Here is a 21,362-nt window from a genome sequence, read left to right as displayed (position 1 = left end):
TGGGGGGTGGGGCTCTAGGTACTGTATGTGCTTGATCGTTGCCAAGGGAACCTGTCAGAGCCAAATAGCAGAGAACGTTCCCTAATAAAAGCACACGTGCATCTCTACCTTCCCCCTCTCACACACACACTCTCTCTATCCGTCTCTCTCTCTCACACACACTCGTTCTCTCTCCCAATCTCTCTATCCCCTCCTCTCTCACATACACCCAAACACTATTTTTCTCTCTATCCCCCTCACTTTAGGGTGGCAGGGTAGCCTAGTGGTTAGAGCGTTGGAAAAGTAACCGAAAGGTTGCAAGTTCGAATCCCCGAGCTGACAAGGTACAAATCTGTCGTTCTGCCCCTGAACCCACTGTTCCTAGGCCGTCATTGAAAATAAGAATTTGTTCTTAACTGACTTGCCTAGTAAAATAAAGGTGAAATTAAAATATAAAAAAAACACACAGATGCACATTTATCTTCATCAGCTTTCTGGCAGGATTATATGTATTTCCTGGAGGCTGCTAAGGGGAGGACGGCTCATAATAATGGCTGGAATGGAGTCAATGAAGTGGTATCAACCACATGGAAACCATGCGTTTGATACCATTCCATTGACTCCATTCCAGCCATTACTATAAGCCTTCCTCCCCTTAGCAGCCTCCACCATTCACAACTGCACATGCTTTTCGATCTAAATCAAATCAAAGTAAATTGTATTTGGCACACAATACAACAGGTGTAGTAGACCTTACAGTGAAATGCTTACTTACAAGCACTTAACCAACAATTCAGTTTTAAGGAAATACAAAAAGAAAGTATGAGATAAGAATAACAAATGATTAAAGAGCAGCATTAAATAACAATAGCGGGGCTATATACAGGGGGTCCCGGTACAGAGTCAATGTGTGGGTTCACTGGTATCAAGGTAATTGAGGTAATATGTTGTACATGTAGGTAGAGTTATTAAAGTGACTATGCATAGATATAACAGACAGTAGCAGCAGCATTCCAGTGGGGAGGGCAATGCAAATAGTCTGGGTAGCCATTTGATTAGCTGTTCAGGAGTCTCATGGCTTGGGAGTAGAAGCTATTTAGGAGCCTCTTGGACCGCTTGCCATGCGGTAGCAGAGAGAACAGTCTATGACTAGGGTGGCTGAACCCACACATTGACTCTGTACCGGGAACCCCTTTATATGCTCTTATGCATGTTTCAGTGTTACTTGCCTGGAAGCAAGCATAGAAGTTATTTAGCTTGTCTGGTAGGCTCTGTCACTGGGCAGCTCTTGGCTGTGCTTCCCTTTGTAGTCTGTAATAGTTTGCAGGCCCTGCCACATCAGAACCGGTCGTCCATTAAACCCAGTGAAGCAGTGAGAATATGTGTCTGGCATGATCTGCTATTTGTGACATGTGACAAATGTGTGTTCACCTTCACACACCTGCACCCTATAAAGCTTGGGTAATATGGCCACCTTTTCAAAAACACAATTTGTTGCGTCTTGGAGTGTGTGACATTCATTTGCGCAACAACTTTGGCATTAATTTAATTATAGTGATTGATATTGTTGCTCCAACTTTGAGAAAGTAAACTATTTAGTACAATAACGTGTTTAGGACGCTGCTGGTGTATGAATCTATATAGCAAAAGGCATTGCGTCCTCGTTACATCGCAATGAGAGGAGTGGGATGTGCACCACCCAAGCGCAATACGGACAATAGTAAACACCTACGCGTTGGATACAGGGAATGTCAAGGTGCATCTACACAAGAGAGGTGCAGTACTTAATTGTATAAGAAATACATATATATATATATATAATAAGAAAGACTAGCCTACATATTTAATTAAGTTATTTAAGTTATTAATCGTCCTGCCTGTCCTGACTCCGAGACAAGGGAATATAATCCTATTCAACCAGACTGGTCTCAATCAATGGGAGAAGGTTCATTTTCTGTTGTTTGTTGTAAATTCTCATCCCTTCCAGCCGTGCGCGCGTGTTTATTAGTCGGCTACGCATGCCTAGAGAAACGGACATGTTTCTATTAGATGTCTATATTTATCCTCAACGATTCGTATTTACACGAAATAGTTTACTAGGCCTATGATTCGTCATGATTTTTCAATCACCCACTTTCGGTGGTTGTATTTTTCCATCTGGCCATGTAAGATGAACGGGCTCTGCTTTCTTAGGTCGGGAAAACACGGCACTGTGGTACAAGCGCCGAAAAAGGGTGAATCAATTTGAGAGAGAGAGAGGGCGGGTTGGAGAGCGAGAGAAAGGACGAGAGTGAGAGAGGGAGAGGGGAGAGAAGACGTTGACTATAGGCTACGCCTCTGCAGTTTAAGGAATATATCAAAAGGAAAGGTAAGATTCATTAAATGGTATCAGAGTATAAGGGACGTTATTCGTGTATCGCATGTTAAACAAATCCCGTGGTTTGACTTTGGATTCTCAGCTTTCATATGGCGGCGTTGGGGTATGACCAGCCTATTCTTTATCTACTGAATAGTTTTCGCTGTTCCAATATATTTCATTTGCGGTTGTCGTTAACGAAATGAATGCGGTGGTGTCTGTATGTCTGGGTTTGTGCGCTCGTTCGTCTGTGCGTGCACGCACAGTAAACTAATAAATGTTAAGGCTATTGCTTTAATAAGGACCGCGTTTCAGAGTTGATAGGACGGAATATCAACCATGTTTCTGGAAAGAAACAAGCGGATAGCCTACATTATCGTCCTGAAATGTGAGGGGTTTCGGCGCCTTTAACCATGAATTGTGGCGAGACGATACATTTAATTTGGTGAGAGTGCGTACGAATGAAACAGGAAAGTCAAGTGATTCGTGTACTTCATACTTAATTCATAAGAAGACATATGCCCGTCTCGTTAAATTGCCTGTTTCTGACATTGGTGTCGTGTCTTTGGCAAATGGCATTGATAACAATTGATAAATGCACAGGACATTAGCCTAATTAAAATAAATAAATAATTGCCTATAATTAAAATAATTGTATTGTTATGGCTCGTATTTCACAGTTCTGCTGAGTAGCCGAATGTGTGGCTTATTAAATATTTCCTATTCAATAGGCCAATAGTTCTGAGAAAGTTATTAGGCTATACCCACTGGGTACAGGCGTCTATTCCACGTTGGTTCAACGTAATTTCACTGAAATAACGTGGAAGCAACGTTGAGTCAACCAGTGTGTGCACAGTGGGTACTATTAAGCCACATTATTTGCGGTCATCTGTTTCGTTTGGTTATTCTCTCTTGACAATGATTAGTGTCCCCAAATAGTGTGAATAATGCGGAGGCACCGTGCGCTGCACATGACTGAGGCATGCAGGTTAAGCCACTATAACTGTGGCCCACAGAGGAGCCCCTCTGATTGAGAACAAGGAGCAGGTAGATTAGGGTTGATGAATGAAGATCTACCGCCTCTATCTGCAACACAACGATACGGTTACGAGCGGATTGAAATGCTGATGTGCAGCAGTGTGTTTTGGGTGGGCAGTCTGGCAGAATGAGATTGCTGCCTGGCACAGCAGTCAGTGGGTACAGTTTGATTTCGTGAGTTTATGATAGGGGCTAAGTTATTAATGGGGCGTTAGGGGGGCAAAGTGGAGCACTGGGCAGGATTAGATTGAGGGTGAAGTGTGTTGTGCGATAGGTGGTTAGGCTAGAATGGGGAGAGGAGAGTGCTTTAAAAGAGGCCCTTCAGGCACTGGTCCTGGGCCAGTTCTGCCTCAGCTGGTGGTGGATGGCTGAAGTTGGATTTCAGCCCCAAGCTAATTTTGGAGCAGTGCTCAGAGGCATTTCTGTTTGAGATATGACTGGGGAAAAGCTGCCATTCTGAGAATGAAAAGTTATTTAATAGTGGAGTTGGACTTAAGGGTTAAATATATGGAATGGAGAGCAATTGACAGGACAAGTTAATAAACCAATAAATACACAACTTTAGAGAGAATATTTTCCCCAAGAAACCCCAAGTAGTGAGCAAAATGAACATTTAAAAAAAAAAAATAATTCTACATGTGTCTGACTTTACACTCATCTCTGGTCCACTCAATCGTCCAAACCTCATCCACTGCTGGTCTTAAACATAGACCCAGTCCCATAAACCAGTCTCACTGCTCTTACATCTGTGGAGATAGTGGAAATTGTTTTCATTAAACATTGGCACCATGTCAGATGTGATGCTTGTTAGTACCTAGTGTATCACTGCTTCACTCTTAATTGCTCAGTGAACGACTGTGATGTATGCCATTATAACTACAAGCCTCTGTGCTTATTCTTAACCATTTGGCTTGTAACTACAGATGTAAAAATTTAAGATGACGTTAAGTTTTTAATGTTTCTCTTATAGCAGATTGTTAAAGTGCTCAGATCAAACGGGGCCTGTTAGTACATGTGAGGTGGAGCTGTGTGGGTAATCGAAGTGCACATCCCTCTCCTCTCCACTCATAGGACCAGTACAAGTCACAGAGTGGCCCTGGGAGGAGGAGAAGAATGTCACTTTAAATATCACATTAGAGACAAGTCCTTTTAGCCAAGGGCAGGGTTTTAAAAAGATCAAGACATCTCGTAGTTGTAAAGACAAGGATAAATCTAGCTCTTCAAACACACACACGTTGTTCTTTCCCTTCCTTCATTCATTCCTTCCCTCCCATCCCCCTACCAAAGATATTCCCTAAAAATGTCCTTGAGATGAATTGACATGGATTAAAACCAGACTGGGTCAAAAGGTGACCAATAGCAAGTGGTGGACAGTCAGAGATAAACAAGAACATTATTTATTAAGCATTGTCCTCTATGGATTGAAGGGTTTAGACATAATTTCCCCGGGCTTCACACTCCAAGCAAATCCAGAAGCCTGCTACACTGAATTAGTAAAGGCCTTGGAACTGTTAGGGATCTGTCATGTAGCTGTGGCCCAGGCTGCCTCATAATCCTTTTGAGTCTTGACAGTGCACAGCCATTGTCACCTCTTTACCTAATATGCATATTATTCAATTTAAACAATGTCATGATTCACAAGGAAAGGTTAACTCAGATTACTTAATAGCATGCAAGTGGAATATTTTATTCAAGACATAGTTGACCTGCTGTAGGACATCCCATGAATTTGAACTCTTACCCCATTCACCCAAACTGAGTTGTTGTTGTTAAGGAGCACTGACATAATTTTGTTTGTCCCAGTCAGCTATCTTTTAAAATAGATCTCACTAGATTTTAATATACATCTCACTAGATTTTAATATAGAGCTCACTAGACTTTAATTTAGAGCTCACTAGCTTTTAATATAGATCTAACTAGATTTTAATATAGAGATCGCTAGATTTTAATATAGATCTCGCTAGATTTTAATATAGAGCTCTCTAGATTTTAATATAGAGCTCACTAGATTTTAATGTAGAGCTCGCTAGATTTTAATATGGAGCTCACTAGATTTTAATGTAGAGCTCACTAGATTTTAATGTAGAGCTCACTAGATTTTAATGTAGAGCTCGCTAGATTTTAATATGGAGCTTGCTAGATTTTAATATAGAGCTCTCTAGATTTTAATATAGAGCTCACTAGATTTTAATGTAGAGCTCGCTAGATTTTAATATGGAGCTCACTAGATTTTAATGTAGAGCTCACTAGATTTTAATGTAGAGCTCACTAGATTTTAATGTAGAGCTCGCTAGATTTTAATATGGAGCTTGCTAGATTTTGATATAGGGCTCAGCTAGATTTTAATATAGATTTGAATATAGAGCTTGCTAGATTGTAATACAGAGTTCACAAGATTTTGATATAGAGCTCACTAGATTCCAATATAGAGCTCAATAGATTTTAATATAGAACTCACTAGACTTTAATATAGATCTCACAAGCTTTTAATATAGAGCTCGCTAGATTTTAATATAGAGGTCGCTAGATTTTATTATAGGGCTCAAATAGATTTTACAGTAGAGGTCACTAGATTTTAATATACAGATTGCTAGATTTGAATATAGGGCTCAGCTAGATTTGAATATAGAGTTTGCTAGATTTTAATACAGACTTCAGAAGATTTCATTATAGAGCTCACTAGATTTGGATGTAGAGCTCACTGGAAGTTAATATTGAGCTCACTAGACATTAATATAGAGCTCACAGAATTTGAATATAGAGCTTCACAACAGTATCTCGGACCTGCCTGGTGTGTTCCTTGTTCTTCATGATGCTCTCTGCGCTTTTAACGGACCTCTGAGACTATCACAGTGCAGGTGCATTTATACGGAGACTTGATTACACACAGGTGGATTGTATTTATCATCATTAGTCATTTAGGTCAACATTGGATCATTCAGAGATCCTCACTGAACTTCTGGAGAGAGTTTGCTGCACTGAAAGTAAAGGGGCTGAAAGATTTTGCGTGCCCAATTTTTCAGTTTTTGATTTGTTAAAAAAGTTTGAAATATCCAATAAATGTCGTTCCACTTCATTATTGTGTCCCACTTGTTGTTGATTCTTCACAAAAAAATACAGTTTTATATCTTTATGTTTGAAGCCTGAAATGTGGCAAAAGGTCGCAAAGTTCAAGGGGGCCGAATACTTTCGCAAGGCACTGTAGATCTCACTAGATTTTAATATACAGATTGCTATATTTAATATAGGACTCAGCTAGATTTTAATATAGATTTGAATATAGAGCGTGCTAGATTTTAATACAGAGTTCACTAGATTTGATTATAGAGCTCATTAGATTTTGATATAGAGCTCAATAGATTTTAATATAGAACTCACTAGATTTGAATATAGAGCTTGCTAGATTTTTATATAGAGCTCACTAGATTTGAATATTGAACTTGATAGATTTTGATATAGAGCTCACTAGATTTTAGTATAGAGCTCACTAGATTGTAATATAGAGCTCACTAGATTGTAATATAGATCTCAGTAGATTTGAATATAGTGCTCACTAAATTTGAATATAGAGCTCGCTAGATTTGAATATAGAGCTCACTAGATTGTAATATACAGATTGCTAGATTTTTATGTAAATTTGAATATAGAGCTTGCTAGATTTTATTACAGAGCTCACTAGATTTTATTACAGAGCTCACTAGATTTTATTATACAGCTCACTAGATTTTATTATACAGCTCACTAGATTTTATTATAGAGCTCACTAGATTTTATTATAGAGCTCACTAGATTTTATTATACAGCTCACTAGATTTTATTATACAGCTCACTAGATTTTATTATACAGCTCACTAGATTTTATTATAGAGCTCACTAGATTTTATTATAGAGCTCACTAGATTTTATTATAGAGCTCACTAGATTTTATTATAGAGCTCACTAGATTTTATTACAGAGCTCACTAGATTTTATTATAGAGCTCACTAGATTTTATTATAGAGCTCACTAGATTTTAATAATAAACTCACTTGACTTTAATATAGAGCTCACAAGATTTTAATATAGATCTCAGTACATTTGAATATACAGTGGGGCAAAAAAGTATTTAGTCAGCCACCAATTGTGCAAGTTCTCCCACTTAAAAAGATGAGAGGCCTGTCATTTTCATCATAGGTACACTTCAACATTGACAGACAAAATGAGGGGAAAAAATCCAGAAAATCACATTGTAGGATTTTTAATTTATTTATTTGCAAATGATGTTGGAAAATAAGTATTTGGTCACCTACAAACAAGCAAGATTTCTGGCTCTCACAGACCTGTAACTTCTTCTTTAAGAGGCTCCTCTGTCCTCCACTCGTTACCTGTATTAATGGCACCTGTTTGAACTTGATATCAGTAGAAAAGACACCTGTCCACAACCTCAAACAGTCACACTCCAAAATCCACTATGGCCAAGACCAAAGAGCTGTCAAAGGACACCAGAAACAAAATTGTAGACCTGCACCAGGCTGGGAAGACTGAATCTGCAATTGGTAAGCAGCTTGGTTTGAAGAAATCAACTGTGGGAGCAATTATTAGGAAATGGAAGACATACAAGACCACTGATAATCTCCCTGGATCTGGGGCTCCACGCAAGATCTCACCCCGTGGAGTCAAAATGATCACAAGAACGGTGAGCAAAAATCCCAGAACCACACGGGGGACCTAGTGAATGACCTGCAGAGAGCTGGGACCAAAGTAACAAAGCCTACCATCAGTAACACACTATGCCGCCAGGGACTCAAATCCTGCAGTGCCAGACGTGTCTCCCTGCTTAAGCCAGTACATGTCCAGGCCCGTCTGAAGTTTGCTAGAGAGCATTTGGATGACCAGAAGAAGATTGGGAGAATGTCATATGGCAAGATGAAACCAAAATATAACTTTTTGGTAAAAACTCAACTCGTCGTGTTTGGAGGACAAAGAATGCTTGTATCCAAAGAACACCATACCTACTGTGAAGCATGGGGGTGGAAACATCATGCTTTGGGGCTGTTTTTCTGCAAAGGGACCAGGACGACTGATCCGTGTAAAGGAAAGAATGAATGGGGCCATGTATCGTGAGATTTTGAGCGAAAACCTCCTTCCATCAGCAAGGGCATTGAAGATGTGTGGCTGGGTCTTTCAGCATGACAATGATCCCAAACACACCGCCCGGGCAACGAAGGAGTGGCTTCATAAGAAGCATTTCAAGGTCCTGGAGTGGCCTAGCCAGTCTCCAGATCTCAACCCCATAGAAAATCTTTGGAGGGAGTTTAAAGTCCGTGTTGCCCAGCAACAGCCCCAAAACATCACTGCTCTAGAGGAGATCTGCTTGGAGGAATGGGCCAAAATACCAGCAACAGTGTGTGAAAACCTTGTGAAGACTTACAGAAAACGTTTGACCTCTGTCATTGCCAACAAAGGGTATATAACAAAGTATTGAGATAAACTTTTGTTTATTGACCAAATACTTATTTTCCACCATAATTTGCAAATAAATTCATTAAGTTTTAATATAGGGCTCAGCTAGATTTTACAATAGAGCTCACTAGATTTTAATATACAGATTGCTATATTTAATATAGGGCTCAGCTAGATTTGAATATAGATTTGAATATAGAGCTTGCTAGATTTTAATACAGAGTTCACAATATTTGATTATAGAGCTCACTAGATTTTGATATAGAGCTCAGCTAGATTTTAATATTGAACTCGCTAGACTTGAATATTGAGCTCGATAGATTTTGATATAGAGCTCACTAGATTGTAATATAGATCTCAGTAGATTTTAATATAGTGCTCACTAAATTTGAATGTAGAGCTCGCTAGATTTTAATATATAGCTCACTAGATTTTAATATATAGCTCACTAGATTTTAGTTATACAGTAAAGAATAAAGGAACATCACTGTGTTAGCAAGCCCACAGATTCCACACAAGCCCCTGGTTGGCTGTTTGCCCCTATGAAGAGTAGAGCGGACAGGTCAACTATGCCCAGTTGGCAGACTAATTTGAACTGCCAAAACCAAGCTGAGAGTCATAACTTTGTTGTTGTCACAAATTAAGTGTGGGATGGGAGATCTCAGTCATATGAGAAATCAGGCCAGCCTGCACTTTCATTTCAGAGTCACATCACTGCATAACTGATGAGGCAGATGAAAACAAGCAAACAGGAACAGGGGAGATTACACCTGCACACCTTGCCAAGAGCAAAGCTGTCTGGGACTGGGAGATAATGCCTTAACCTCTCAGGGCTCTTGTCACCTGAATCAAGTGCTTTCAGACTTGAGCATTGTCAATCTGCACAGTTCTGTTCACCATTTTGGAATGTTATGTTAGAGAGACAATACCACAGTAAGATGTGTGTATTTTACTGGATAAATGTGTATGTGTGTGGGTGGATGTGGTTGTGTGTGTGTGTGAGAAACTTTTGACTTTTTAAAAGAAAATATCTAAAATATTTAATAGAAAATAGGGGGATATAGATGAGACTGGCCCTATTCTCAATAGGGCAAGAAGTTGGCTGATCTCTATGTAGGCTGGGATTGTCATTGATTGATAGCAGCCCAACTTGCTGGTGTCGACAGGATGGAGGTTGAAGTTGACTGCTAGCATGCTGGAGAGACTTGCTGATCAGCTATGATAGGCTGATTTTGTGGGAACAACCTAGGGCTGTCCCTGAATAATGCAGTGTGATGAACCGCATGGCATTACAGCCTCTGTTATCATGTCACACATATCAGCATTTGTCCCCACATGTGCCTATACATTGTCCCTTCATGTGCCTATACATTGTCCCCTCATGTGCCCATACATTGTCCTAACCACAGGAGGGAAGAACAAAGATCTAGGTTTCCTTTTGCATGATCTGGCATCACTTCAATCTGAATAACCAGAGTCTGGATATTGCATGAGCACTGACTGACCCATTCTCAGCAGAGCTGCTAAGCCATCTGCCACTGATGACAGAGCAGATATAATTAGCTGTGATTGGTTTGATTGAGTGTCCAGCCTTGGCCTGGGTGTCGGCCCTTCTGGGGCCATGATGACTGGCATTAATAATTGAAAAATAGTTGGGGAGAATGACAATGGTTAATGATATCAAATGAATACCATAATCCATTGAGTTGACATCATTAGAAATAGTGGAATTTCCCCTGGGGGGGATGTGCTCATGTCTATGTACCTTACAGCAGGGGAGTCTGCGTAGAGACTGGGAGCCATAAATGGGTTAGCTTATTATGTTAATGAAAGGTACTGTGGGAGTGACAGTGGTCGGCTCTACTAGACCGCTGGGTAGGGACCGCTGGGTAGGGACCGCTGGGTAGGGACTGCTGGGTTGGGACCACTAGGTAGGGACTGCTGGGTAGGGACCGCTAGATTGGGACCGCTGGGTAGGGACCGCTGGGTTGGGACCGCTGGGTAGGGACCGCTGGGTAAGGACCGCTGGGTAGGGACCGCTGGGTAGGGGCCGCTGGGTAGGGACTGCTGGGTAAGGACCGCTGGGTAAGGACCGCTGGGTAGGGGCCGCTGGGTAGGGACTGCTGGGTAAGGACCGCTGGGTAGGGACCGCTGGGTAGGGACCGCTGGGTAGGGACCGCTGGGTAGGGACCGCTGGGTAGGGATTGGGGGCCATAGATGGATTTCCTTCATCTGCTCCATGGGAGTGACAGTGGTCGGCTCTACTAGACCGCTGGGTAGGGACCGCCGGGTAGGGACCGCCGGGTAGGGACAGCTGGGTAGGGAACACTGGGTAGGGACCGCTGGGTAGGGACCGCTGGGTAGGGACCACTGGGTAGGGACCGCTGGGTAGGGACCGCTGGGTAGGGACCACTGGGTAGGGACCGCTGGGTAGGGACTGCTGGGTAGGGACTGCTGGGTAGGGATTGGGGGCCATAGATGGTTTTCCTTCATGTGCTCCATGGGAGTGAGAGTGGTCGGCTATACTATAAGGTTCGACCATGTGTTAGTAAAGCCGGTCGCATAATGGAACGCGATCATGCTGCTGCTCACTCATGTGTCACATGGGTGACTGGAAGCGGGAGGGTTACGGTTGGATCATGTTATTAAAAATTGGTTGGGTAATGAAAGCAGTCGGTTTTACATGGTTTGGTCGTATATTGGCTAAGCCGGTTGGGTGATGGTAGTGGGGTGGGGGACTTTGGTTAGATCACGTGTTAGTAATGAAAGTGGTCATTTCAGTGACCTCTCTTCTTTGGAGCCATGGCAGCTTGGCTGCATCAAGGCACAATATCTTGAGGGAGTTTTTTTTCGGGTCAGTGGCAACATAAGAGCTCAATACAGCCATGCAAAGTCAGACAAACTGAGGCTAGGGGCTTTTCCTCTGTCTGCTTGACTGGCTGTGTGTGATCAGAGAGCACTACAGTTAGCGCCTGCATGCCTGTGAGGATGATGTTTATTACAGTGTAATGGTGATGATGATAATGGTAGTAATGCAGCAACTAGACATTGCAATGATCTTGCCATGATTATGATGACCACAAAGCATCATGGAGTGGCAGGTAGCCTAACGGTTAACAGCATTGGGCCAGTAACCAAAAGGTTGCTGGTTCGAATCCCTGAGCCAACTAGTTGAAAAATCTGTTGATGTGCTCTTGAGCAAGGCACTTAACCCTAATTGCTCTGGATAAGAGAATCTGCTAAATGACTAAAATGTGTGGTATTTTACCAAGTGGTATTTTTGGTTGACCGTTTGGTAAGGTCACTGTTTGGTGAGGTCACTCCAACAATGCTCAACAAGCTGAGTGGGAACATGACTGAGAAGGACACATAGGCAGAGGGCTACACATCCAGGCTGGTGATGTCACAGGGAGAATGTGACAGTGGGGGAGAGCAGCCCCCAGTGTCTCCTAGTAGAGCTCTCTGAAGGCCAGAGAGGAGCAGGCAGGCTGCAGTTAGTGACGTCATACATGATTACTGCGATAAATCACTGATTCTGCCCTATGGTTAGGAAGGATGATTATTCTGAGTGCCATGGTGAACAACACGCACGCCTTTATTATTTTATCTCTTCTCAGAGGTCTGCTGGATGGGGTTATATGGAGACTGTTGACTCAGTTGTACTCATTTATTTATATATTTTGCTATTCTTGCATTTGTTTCTCTCCTAGTTTTTTACTGGGTGCAGCAGCACCAGTGAGTGAGAGCCCCAGCCCCCAGGCCAGGCCCCAGTCCTCAGTGTGAAGTGATGGAGCTGCCCCGTGTTGGGAACTGCAGAGCCAGGTGACGGACACCCCTGCTGCTGAAGTGACGGAGACACGCAAGATGGTGAGTGAGCAGGTCACTATGGCAACCCGAGTCTGCGCGAGCGCTTCTATTTCGCACAGCGTGGGAGAGAGGGGTGGAGAGAGATCGTGGAGAGGGGAATGGTGTAGAAACCAGCGGAGGAGAGAGGAGAGGTGTGGAAAGAGCAGTCGGACTGAAAGGGGTGAGGAGAGAGAGACACAAGCATTATACAAAGAGAGGATTGAAAGATCAGAGGAAAAGAAGAGGGATGATAGAGGGAGTGGATGGAGTAAAACTAAGTGAGATGTGAATGATGGGGTGAGACCAAGAAGGCATGTTAGAACAGTAAAGCAGAAGGAAGGGATGACAGGGACGTGTCCTGTGATAAAGAGGTGCCCTGCTGTCAGGTATTACAAGCTTGTTTCTTTCCTGTTTCCTCCTCCATATTCTCAGCCAATACCTTTTTCACTCCATATAAAGTACGTTTTCCATGTTTCTCTCTCTCACTGTCCCTCAATTCATCCATCTATCCCTCCATTTCTCTCTCTCTGTATCTGTCTCTAACTCTCGTAATGATTTTGTTGGCACGGCACTCTGCTGTGATAAAGACTGACATGGTGTCAGTCTTGGTGACTGGTCTCCATGGAGACGTCCATCTGTCAGTCTGTGTCAGTGTTTCCTAGGCGAATCCTTATCGTGTTTCTCAGTGAGGGTGTTTATCTGTCTGTGTATTAGTCAGTGTGTCAGTCATAGAGCATGCTGGGGCAAGGCCTGGACGGATGGAGGAGTGTTACTTATCACACAAAACATATACACACACAAATACACACACTATGCTTATTTGTCCAAAAATTCACACACTCTCACACAGCACTGTAGGATCTTAACGCACCCACATATGAAATGTGCCGTCACACATAAGGATATACATTCAAAAATGCACATATAGCACTGTAGACACACAGAATGTTACACACATAGAATGTAGACACACACAGAATGTGACACACACAGAACAAGTGAGGATAAATGCACAAACACATTCTATGCATTCTGTAAAACACATCATATTTTAACCCCACAAAAACAACCCTACACACATGCTTGCGTGCTTTTCCCCTGCAGTGGAAAAGGCAACTTGAAAAACAAGGTTTGACGGAAAAAATGCTGAAGCAAGTTCTCACAAAAATAGCTTGGAGCAACAAGCAGTGCTGAGCTATGCTGTGTGCGGAGGGGGCTTTGAACAGAGCCGGTGAAAGGGAGCCGTTTACATGGCTCTGTAAATGGCTGAGAGACATGTTGATGAACGGCTGACTCCGGCTTCCCCCTCAGTGCACAGGAATTGAGTGTATCAACATGCTTAACACCCTTAAATATGGATTAATTGTTCACAAAATCGGCATCTCGCAACTAAGGCTCCGGAACAGAGAGGACAGTGATCATTTGAACAGAACGTTGGTTCACCTACAGTGCCTTCAGAAAGTATTCATACCTCTTGATTTTTTCCACATTTATATGTGTTACAGCCTGAATTCAAAATGGATTAAATAGATTTATTTCTCATCCATCTACACACAATACCCCATAATGACAAAATGAAAACATGTTTTTAGAAATGTAAGCAAATTTATTGAAAATGAAATACCGAAATATCTCATTTCAAGCATTCACATCCCTTTGCTATGACACTCCAAATTGAGTTCAGGTGCATTCAATGTCCTTTGATCATCCTTGAGATGTCATGACAACTTGGAGTCCACCTGTTGCCAATTCAATTGTTTGGACATGATTTATAAAGAAACACACCTCTCTAAGGTCCCACAGTTGACAGTGCATGTCAGAGCAGAATATATACCATAAAGTCCAAGGAACTGTCTGTACATCTCCAAGATTGTGATGAGGCACATATCTGGGGAAGGGTATACCACAATTTGTAGAGTGTTGAAAGTTTCCAAGAGCACAGTGGTCTCCATCATTGGGTGGGTGGGGGGACTTCTTATAGCTGGCCGTCTGACCAAACTTAGCAACCGGACCAGAAGGACCTCTCTGACAGAACTACAGAGTTCCTTGGCTGAGATGGCAGAACCTGCCAGAAGGACAACAGTCTTTACAGCATTTCACCAATCTGGGCTTTATGGGAGAGTGGCCAGACGGAAGCCACTTCTGAGAGAAAGGCACATGACAGCATGCCTGGATTTGCAAAAAGGCACGTGAAACACTGATAGCATAAGGCAATAGATTGTGTGGTCTAATAAGAGAAAAACGTAACTCTTTGGCCTGAATGCAAAGCGCTATGTCTGTAGAAAGCCAGGCACTGCTCATATAACACCATTCCTACCTTGAAGCATGGTGGTGGCAGCATCATGCTATGGGAATGCTTTTCATCGCCAGGGAGACTGGTAAGGATAGAGGGGGAAATGAATGGAGCCAAATACAGGCCAATCCTTAACACCATGAAGTCCAAGGAACTGTCCATACTTCTCCAAAATAGAATTGTGATGAGGTATATATCTGGGGAAGGGTATAAAACAATTTCTAGTGTGCTTCAGAGTGCAAACGACCATATCAAATCAAATTTATTTATATAGCCCTTCGTACACCAGCTGATATCTCAAAGTGCTGTACAGAAACCCAGCCTAAAACCATAGACTGGGGCGAAGATTTATGTTCCAACAGGAGAAGGACCCCAAGCATACAGCCAAAGCAACGCTGGAATGGCTTCAGAACAAGAATCTGAAAGTCCTTGAGTGGCCCAGCCAAAGCCCAGACTTTAATCCCATTGAAAATCTGTGGAAAGACATCTGCAAGGAGGAATGGGAGAAAATCCCCAAATCCAGATGACTCAAAGCTGATACAGACATACCCAAGATGACTCAAAGCTGAGACAGACATACCCAAGATGACTCAAAGCTGAGACAGACATACCCAAGATGACTCAAAGCTGAGACAGACATACCCAAGATGACTCAAAGCTTTAATTGCCAAATGTGCTTCTACATTGACTCAGGGGTATGAACACTTTTGTAAATTAGATATGTCTGTATTTCATTTTCAATACATTTGCAAAAATTTCTAAAAACATGTTTTCACTTTGTCATTATGGATTAGTGTGTGTAGGTGAATTTTTGAATTCAGGCAGTAACACAACAGAATGTGGAAAAAAATAAGGGGTATGAATACTTTTTGAAGGCATCTAGTGAATGTTTGTCATGATCATCGTATGAGTGAGACCAAGGCGCAGCGTTGTATGCGTACATTCTCTTTTAATGAATGAAACACTTAACAAAAAACAATAAAACCAACGAACGAAATGTGAAGCTATACAACTTAGTGCAGACAGGCAACTCAACATAGTCAAGATCCCACAACACAAATGAGGAAAATGGTTACCTGTCTTTGATTGGGAAACATATCAGGCCAACATAGACATACAAAAACCCCTAGACATACAAAAACCTTAGACATACAAAAAGTAGAGTACCCACCCTAGTCACACCCTGACCTAACCAAAATATATAGAAAAACAGAGATATCTAAGGTCAGGGCGTGACAATGTTAGAGTTAAGATGTTAACATTGAAAGGTCTTTCATCCCGGCATGCAATGATGAGTCGTATGAAGCTTGCAGTGAGGGATTTGAACATGTGGGGAAGGTAATGTAATGTGTGCTAATGGGAGTGCTTTAGAAGGGTGATGAACACACTGACTTTTAATCTGCTGCTCATGGCCCTCTCTCAGAAGGAGAGGAGGGCTAGCTCTCTCTCTCTCTCTCTCTCTCTCTCTCTCTCTCTCTCTCTCTCTCTCTCTCTTTGTCCTGTATGAGCAATTCTGAATAGATCAGGCCTTCACTTTGCATCCTGAATTCAAATGAAGCACACAGACTGTGTGTGCATTGAGAGAGACTGCTTGATGTGTCTACGTATAGAGTGAGTGTGTGTGTGTAAAGTCCAGTGAATGTGTAGTGCTAAGTCTCAACAAATAAAGTCTTGCTTTACAATTTATCCCGGCTATTTTGAAGGTGTTAAGGTTTGTCTCATCATTTATAAATCGAGAACTCTGCAATATTTATTCAATGACTTATGATACATTATGTTGTATCATAATTTGCATAAATATGGATTACCAACCGTCCAAAACGGATGTTGCCTCTGACATACAAAAATGTGCTTTATAGAAACCTGTGTGGGTAAAAAATGCGGGATGATGGTTGAAATCAATATGCAGCACAATAGTAGTGTTTTCAGCTGAATCTGGTAGCTGACCTCCTGTGCCTTTAGCCCAGGTAGGGTATTGACTGCTACCATTGATTTACCTGTACTAACATCCCCACTCGAACCCTGTGCACAATATTTCAATAACCTGGGGGCTTCCTCCCCTGAGATCCACATAAATCAGGTATTACTGAGCCAACTCAAAGCAGGAAGTTACCACACTGTTATTCACGCTGCTTATAGCACACCCTGAATTGTGTGTGCGTGTGTGTGCGTGTGCATGTGTGTGTGTGGGCATGTGATGTCAGCTGTCATTCAACAACAAGGGTGGAGGTGTATCAGGGTAGGGGTGGAGGTGCATCAGGGTAGGGATGGAGGTGCATCAGGGTAGGGGTGGAGGTGCATCAGGGTAGGGGTGGAGGTACATCAGGGTAGGGGTGGAGGTGCATCAGGGTAGGGGTGGAGGTGCATCAGGGTAGGGGTGGAGGTGTATGAGGGTAGGGATGGAGGTGTATGAGGGTAGGGATGGAGGTGTATCAGGGTAGGGGTGGAGGTGTATCAGGGTAGGGGTGGAGGTGTATCAGGGTAGGGGAGGAGGTGTATCAGGGTAGGGGAGGAGGTGTATCAGGGTAGGGGAGGAGGTTTATCAGGGTAGGGGAGGAGGTGTATCAGGGTTGGGGGGAGGTGTATCAGGGTAGGGGTGGAGGTGTATCAGGGTAGGGGTGGAGGTGTATCAGGGTAGGGGAGGAGGTGTATCAGGGTAGGGGGGAGGTGTATCAGGGTAGGGGTGGAGGTGTATCAGGGTAGGGGTGGAGGTGTATCAGTGTAGGGATGGAGGTGTATCAGGGTAGGGGTGGAGAGTATCAGGGTAGGGATGGAGGTGTATCAGGGTAGGGGTGGAGGTGTATCAGGGTAGGGATGGAGGTGTATCAGGGTAGGGGTGGAGAGTATCAGGGTAGGGATGGAGGTGTATCAGGGTAGGGGTGGAGGTGTATCAGGGTAGGGATGGAGGTGTATCAGGGTAGGGATGGAGGTGTATCAGGGTAGGGAGGAGGTGTATCAGGGTAGGGAGGAGGTGTATCAGTGTAGGGAGGAGGTGTATCAGGGTAGGGGTGAAGCTGGAGGAGGCTTCCTATAGGCTTCCTCTCAGTGTACCTCGGTTAGCAAGGCAGTGGCATACAAGTGTAGCTTTGTTTTGCCTATTGAAAAGGTGTGTGTGTGTGTGTGTGTGTGTGTGTGTGTGTGTGTGTGTGTGTGTGTGTGTGTGTGTGTGTGTGTGTGTGTGTGTGTGTGTGTGTGTGTGTGTGTGTGTTTGTAGGTGTGTGTTTGTGTGTGTGTGTCTGTGTGAATTTCTGTTTTTTTCCAAGTTTGAAGTTGTATTAGTCAGACAGTATGTACAGGATACACATGTACACTGTCTAACAAAATGCTGACTTGCAGGTTCCTTCTGGACAATGCAACAACAATAAGAAATAATAATAGATAGGAAGGTGATCATAGAGTAACTGGCTCAGTAGAAAATAATAGGTGTGTGTGTGTGTGTGTGTGTTTTCCGTTGGTTTCCCTCCACTAGTCTGTGCGTGACTGTGTTCCTCCTGCAGAATAAAACCATGTTTTTGTTTTCCATTAAATCGGGGACTGTGTAATGATGCAGTATTCTCCTTTTCATTTATGTAAAAGCTCCTGGTCTTTGGTCCCAGAGTAAATTTCACTTGGCTGTTATTCAAATGCTTTAAACATTTACAAGTGGCTCTGAATGTGAGAGTAAAATGAAGTAGGATGAGTACATCAGCCCAACATTTTAGTCTAGATTGTGTGTAGTTGTTCTATTGGATTACACAGAAGTTTAATATGTAGAATAACGTGAACCAAGCACCTCTATGGCTGAGAACTACTGTAAGAACAAAACATGAAGACTGCTGCTAATATCTGCCAACAAACCAGTAGCTTAAAGTTACCGCATTTGAAATGTTGTCAACATAGTTGTTTCAAATAAATACTGTATCAAGGGATTTAGTTTTTCTTCGGTGGCATGGTTTTATTTTGGGGTTGGCTCCTGAGTATTATCCTGCATGAGCTGCTTTTCCACTAGAAGGGATAAACAGAGAGAGATTGTGGGCTGGGGAGAGTAAAAAACAGCCAACGTTAACCAGCAGACACACAGGGTAATCATATTAGTGCTGATTTATCATATCTTACACTTCTCCGCTGTGAGCTGTTCAGTGTAGATCCCATGATAACAGAGAGCGGGCTCACTGTGGAAGTTAGGCGGGAGGGCGGGGAAATGATAGACCTCTCTGCAGTAACTTTCAACAGTTTCATGACACTCGAGCTCTTGAAAATGAGTTTGTAAAAATTGTTGGTAACAGGAGAGGTCAAGAAGAAGAGGTCAAGAATATTATCTGTCACCATCTTGGGTGTTATGTTCTAACCCCGGCCAGGGACTCAATCTGTATCACGGACAGCGTGATTGAAATGTAAAGGCAATGTTCCCGCGTTAACGGAGACTGCATTCATGGTAAACGCTGCATGTGTCGGCTCAATCAAAATGGCCTTAACATTTCTATCGCGTTTCGCATTTCTGATCAGTCTGATCAGATAGGTCAGGGGTCTCCTCTCTACATACAGATAGTAGAATAGATAGGAGCTCTGTCTGTCTACTGGGTGCCTGGGCTCTGTCTATTGAGCTGACATCGTGGTGTCTGCACACTCATTATTGATGGCTGGCTCCCAGTTCCAAACTGTTAGGATGGCAGAGCACCACTGGAGATTGTCTGTCTGTCTGTCTGTCTGTCTGTCTGTCTGTCTGTCTGTCTGTCTGTCTGTCTGTCTGTCTGTCTGTCTGTCTGTCTGTCTGTCTGTCTGTCTGTCTGTCTGTCTGTCTGTCTGTCTCTTCAAAAACAATGTTGCTTTTTAATGAGTGGCAGAGGGGAGGGGCATGTGTAAAGGGTGGGATACAGCTGAAGAGGGAGAAAGGGGCATAGTGTGGTGAATAGGTAACCATGGTTACTCTCTTGGCTAAGATTTGAATTGAGAGAAAGTGAGAAAACAGGGGAACGATTGAAGCGACAGTGATCTCCTGCGAGGCAGACAGAGAACCGAGATCAAGGGGTTAATATGTGTCAGTGTAGCAGGTTAATCGTTCATCAAACTGAGAGGTCAATGCAGTATTTCCACAGCCACTGGACACAGCAGCAACACATGGGGAGAGAGGAGAGAAAAATAGGATTGGAGGAGAGAGAGAGAGAGCAGAAAGAGAGTGACCTAGAGAGAGATGGAGACAGGCAGAGGCCACTAAAATGTTGATGGTGACTGCGATTCGACAACAGTGAAGCAGACGCCAACTCCAACTACTTCCAGTTCCTCGATGGACTCCACTCCACTCCTCACTAACCAACCAAACTATCTCAGCCTGCATCTCTCTCTCAGCCTCACATCTCATCCCATCTCCCTCGGCTCCCTTTGATTTGGATCAGCTGTCGTCTCCCCAAAATAACTGCCGTACTTACACATCAGTCCTAATGGTGGCTAAAATGAAACATAGAGGTGGCTGTCATTTCAAGGGTAATGCCTGCAGTCTGTTGTTATGTTACATATGCTGGGATGCACATAATAGCCACGATAGAGAAGAGAAACACCGGGGGCCACGATAGAGAAGAGAAACACCGGGGATTCGTTTTTCAGAACATTAAATGCAGATTTAAATGATTCTTTCCCGCTGTGAGATTGGCACTGAAAGACAATATTTAAATGAAACTGTCATGGGGATGATGTATATGATGATGTCACAGCATATGATGTGGAGGTATGCTTCTAAGAGATTTGCCTCAAAGTTTCACGCAAACGCAGGGAGGTACCAAATCTGAGGTAGCCTGGGTATATATCAGTCTGTTTGCGCTAACATCCCACGCCTTGCCATTCCTTGTCTTGCCAAAAATGTTTTTGTCATGACAAGGAGTGTCGTTTTATCTGTATTTAACATTGTGACAAGCTTGCCGTATAAGGGTCCAGTGTTATGTCCATAGTGACTACTGGTTCTGGTCTAGAGCTGTGAATGTCCCAGTACCCTACTGGTTCTGGTCTAGAGCTGTGACTGTCCCAGTACCCTACTGGTTCTGGTCTAGAGCTGTGACTGTCCCAGTACCCTACTGGTTCTGGTCTAGAACTGTGACTGTCCCAGTACCCTACTGGTTCTGGTCTAGAACTGTGACTGTCCCGGTACCCTACTGGTTCTGGTCTAGAACTGTGACTGTCCCAGTACCCTACTGGTTCTGGTCTAGAACTGTGACTGTCCCAGTACCCTACTGGTTCTGGTCTAGAACTGTGACTGTCCCGGTACCCTACTGGTTCTGGTCTAGAACTGTGACTGTCCCAGTACCCTACTGGTTCTGGTCTAGAACTGTGACTGTCCCGGTACCCTACTGGTTCTGGTCTAGAACTGTGACTGTCCCGGTACCCTACTGGTTCTGGTCTAGAACTGTGACTGTCCCGGTACCCTACTGGTTCTGGTC

At 43.2% G+C, this 21,362-nt stretch overlaps 1 protein-coding gene across 1 annotated transcript in view; it reads left to right on the top strand.

The window, feature by feature from the left end:
- Positions 1 to 2,030: 2,030 nt before the first annotated feature.
- The window catches only part of LOC109898720 (leucine-rich repeat-containing protein 4B), a 36,337-nt gene continuing 17,005 nt past the window's right edge, over positions 2,031 to 21,362 (top strand). The window contains exons 1-2 of the mRNA XM_031827899.1: positions 2,031 to 2,347; positions 12,527 to 12,683. The gene's annotated coding sequence lies outside the window, so the exon portion shown is untranslated. The remainder of the gene's footprint in view (positions 2,348 to 12,526; positions 12,684 to 21,362) is intronic.

This window comes from Oncorhynchus kisutch, linkage group LG6 (genome assembly GCF_002021735.2).
Source record: "Oncorhynchus kisutch isolate 150728-3 linkage group LG6, Okis_V2, whole genome shotgun sequence".
Taxonomy (NCBI): Eukaryota; Metazoa; Chordata; class Actinopteri; order Salmoniformes; family Salmonidae; genus Oncorhynchus; species Oncorhynchus kisutch.
The sequence above is the reverse complement of the archived record's forward strand: the minus strand, read 5'-3'. Positions and strand labels throughout refer to the sequence as shown.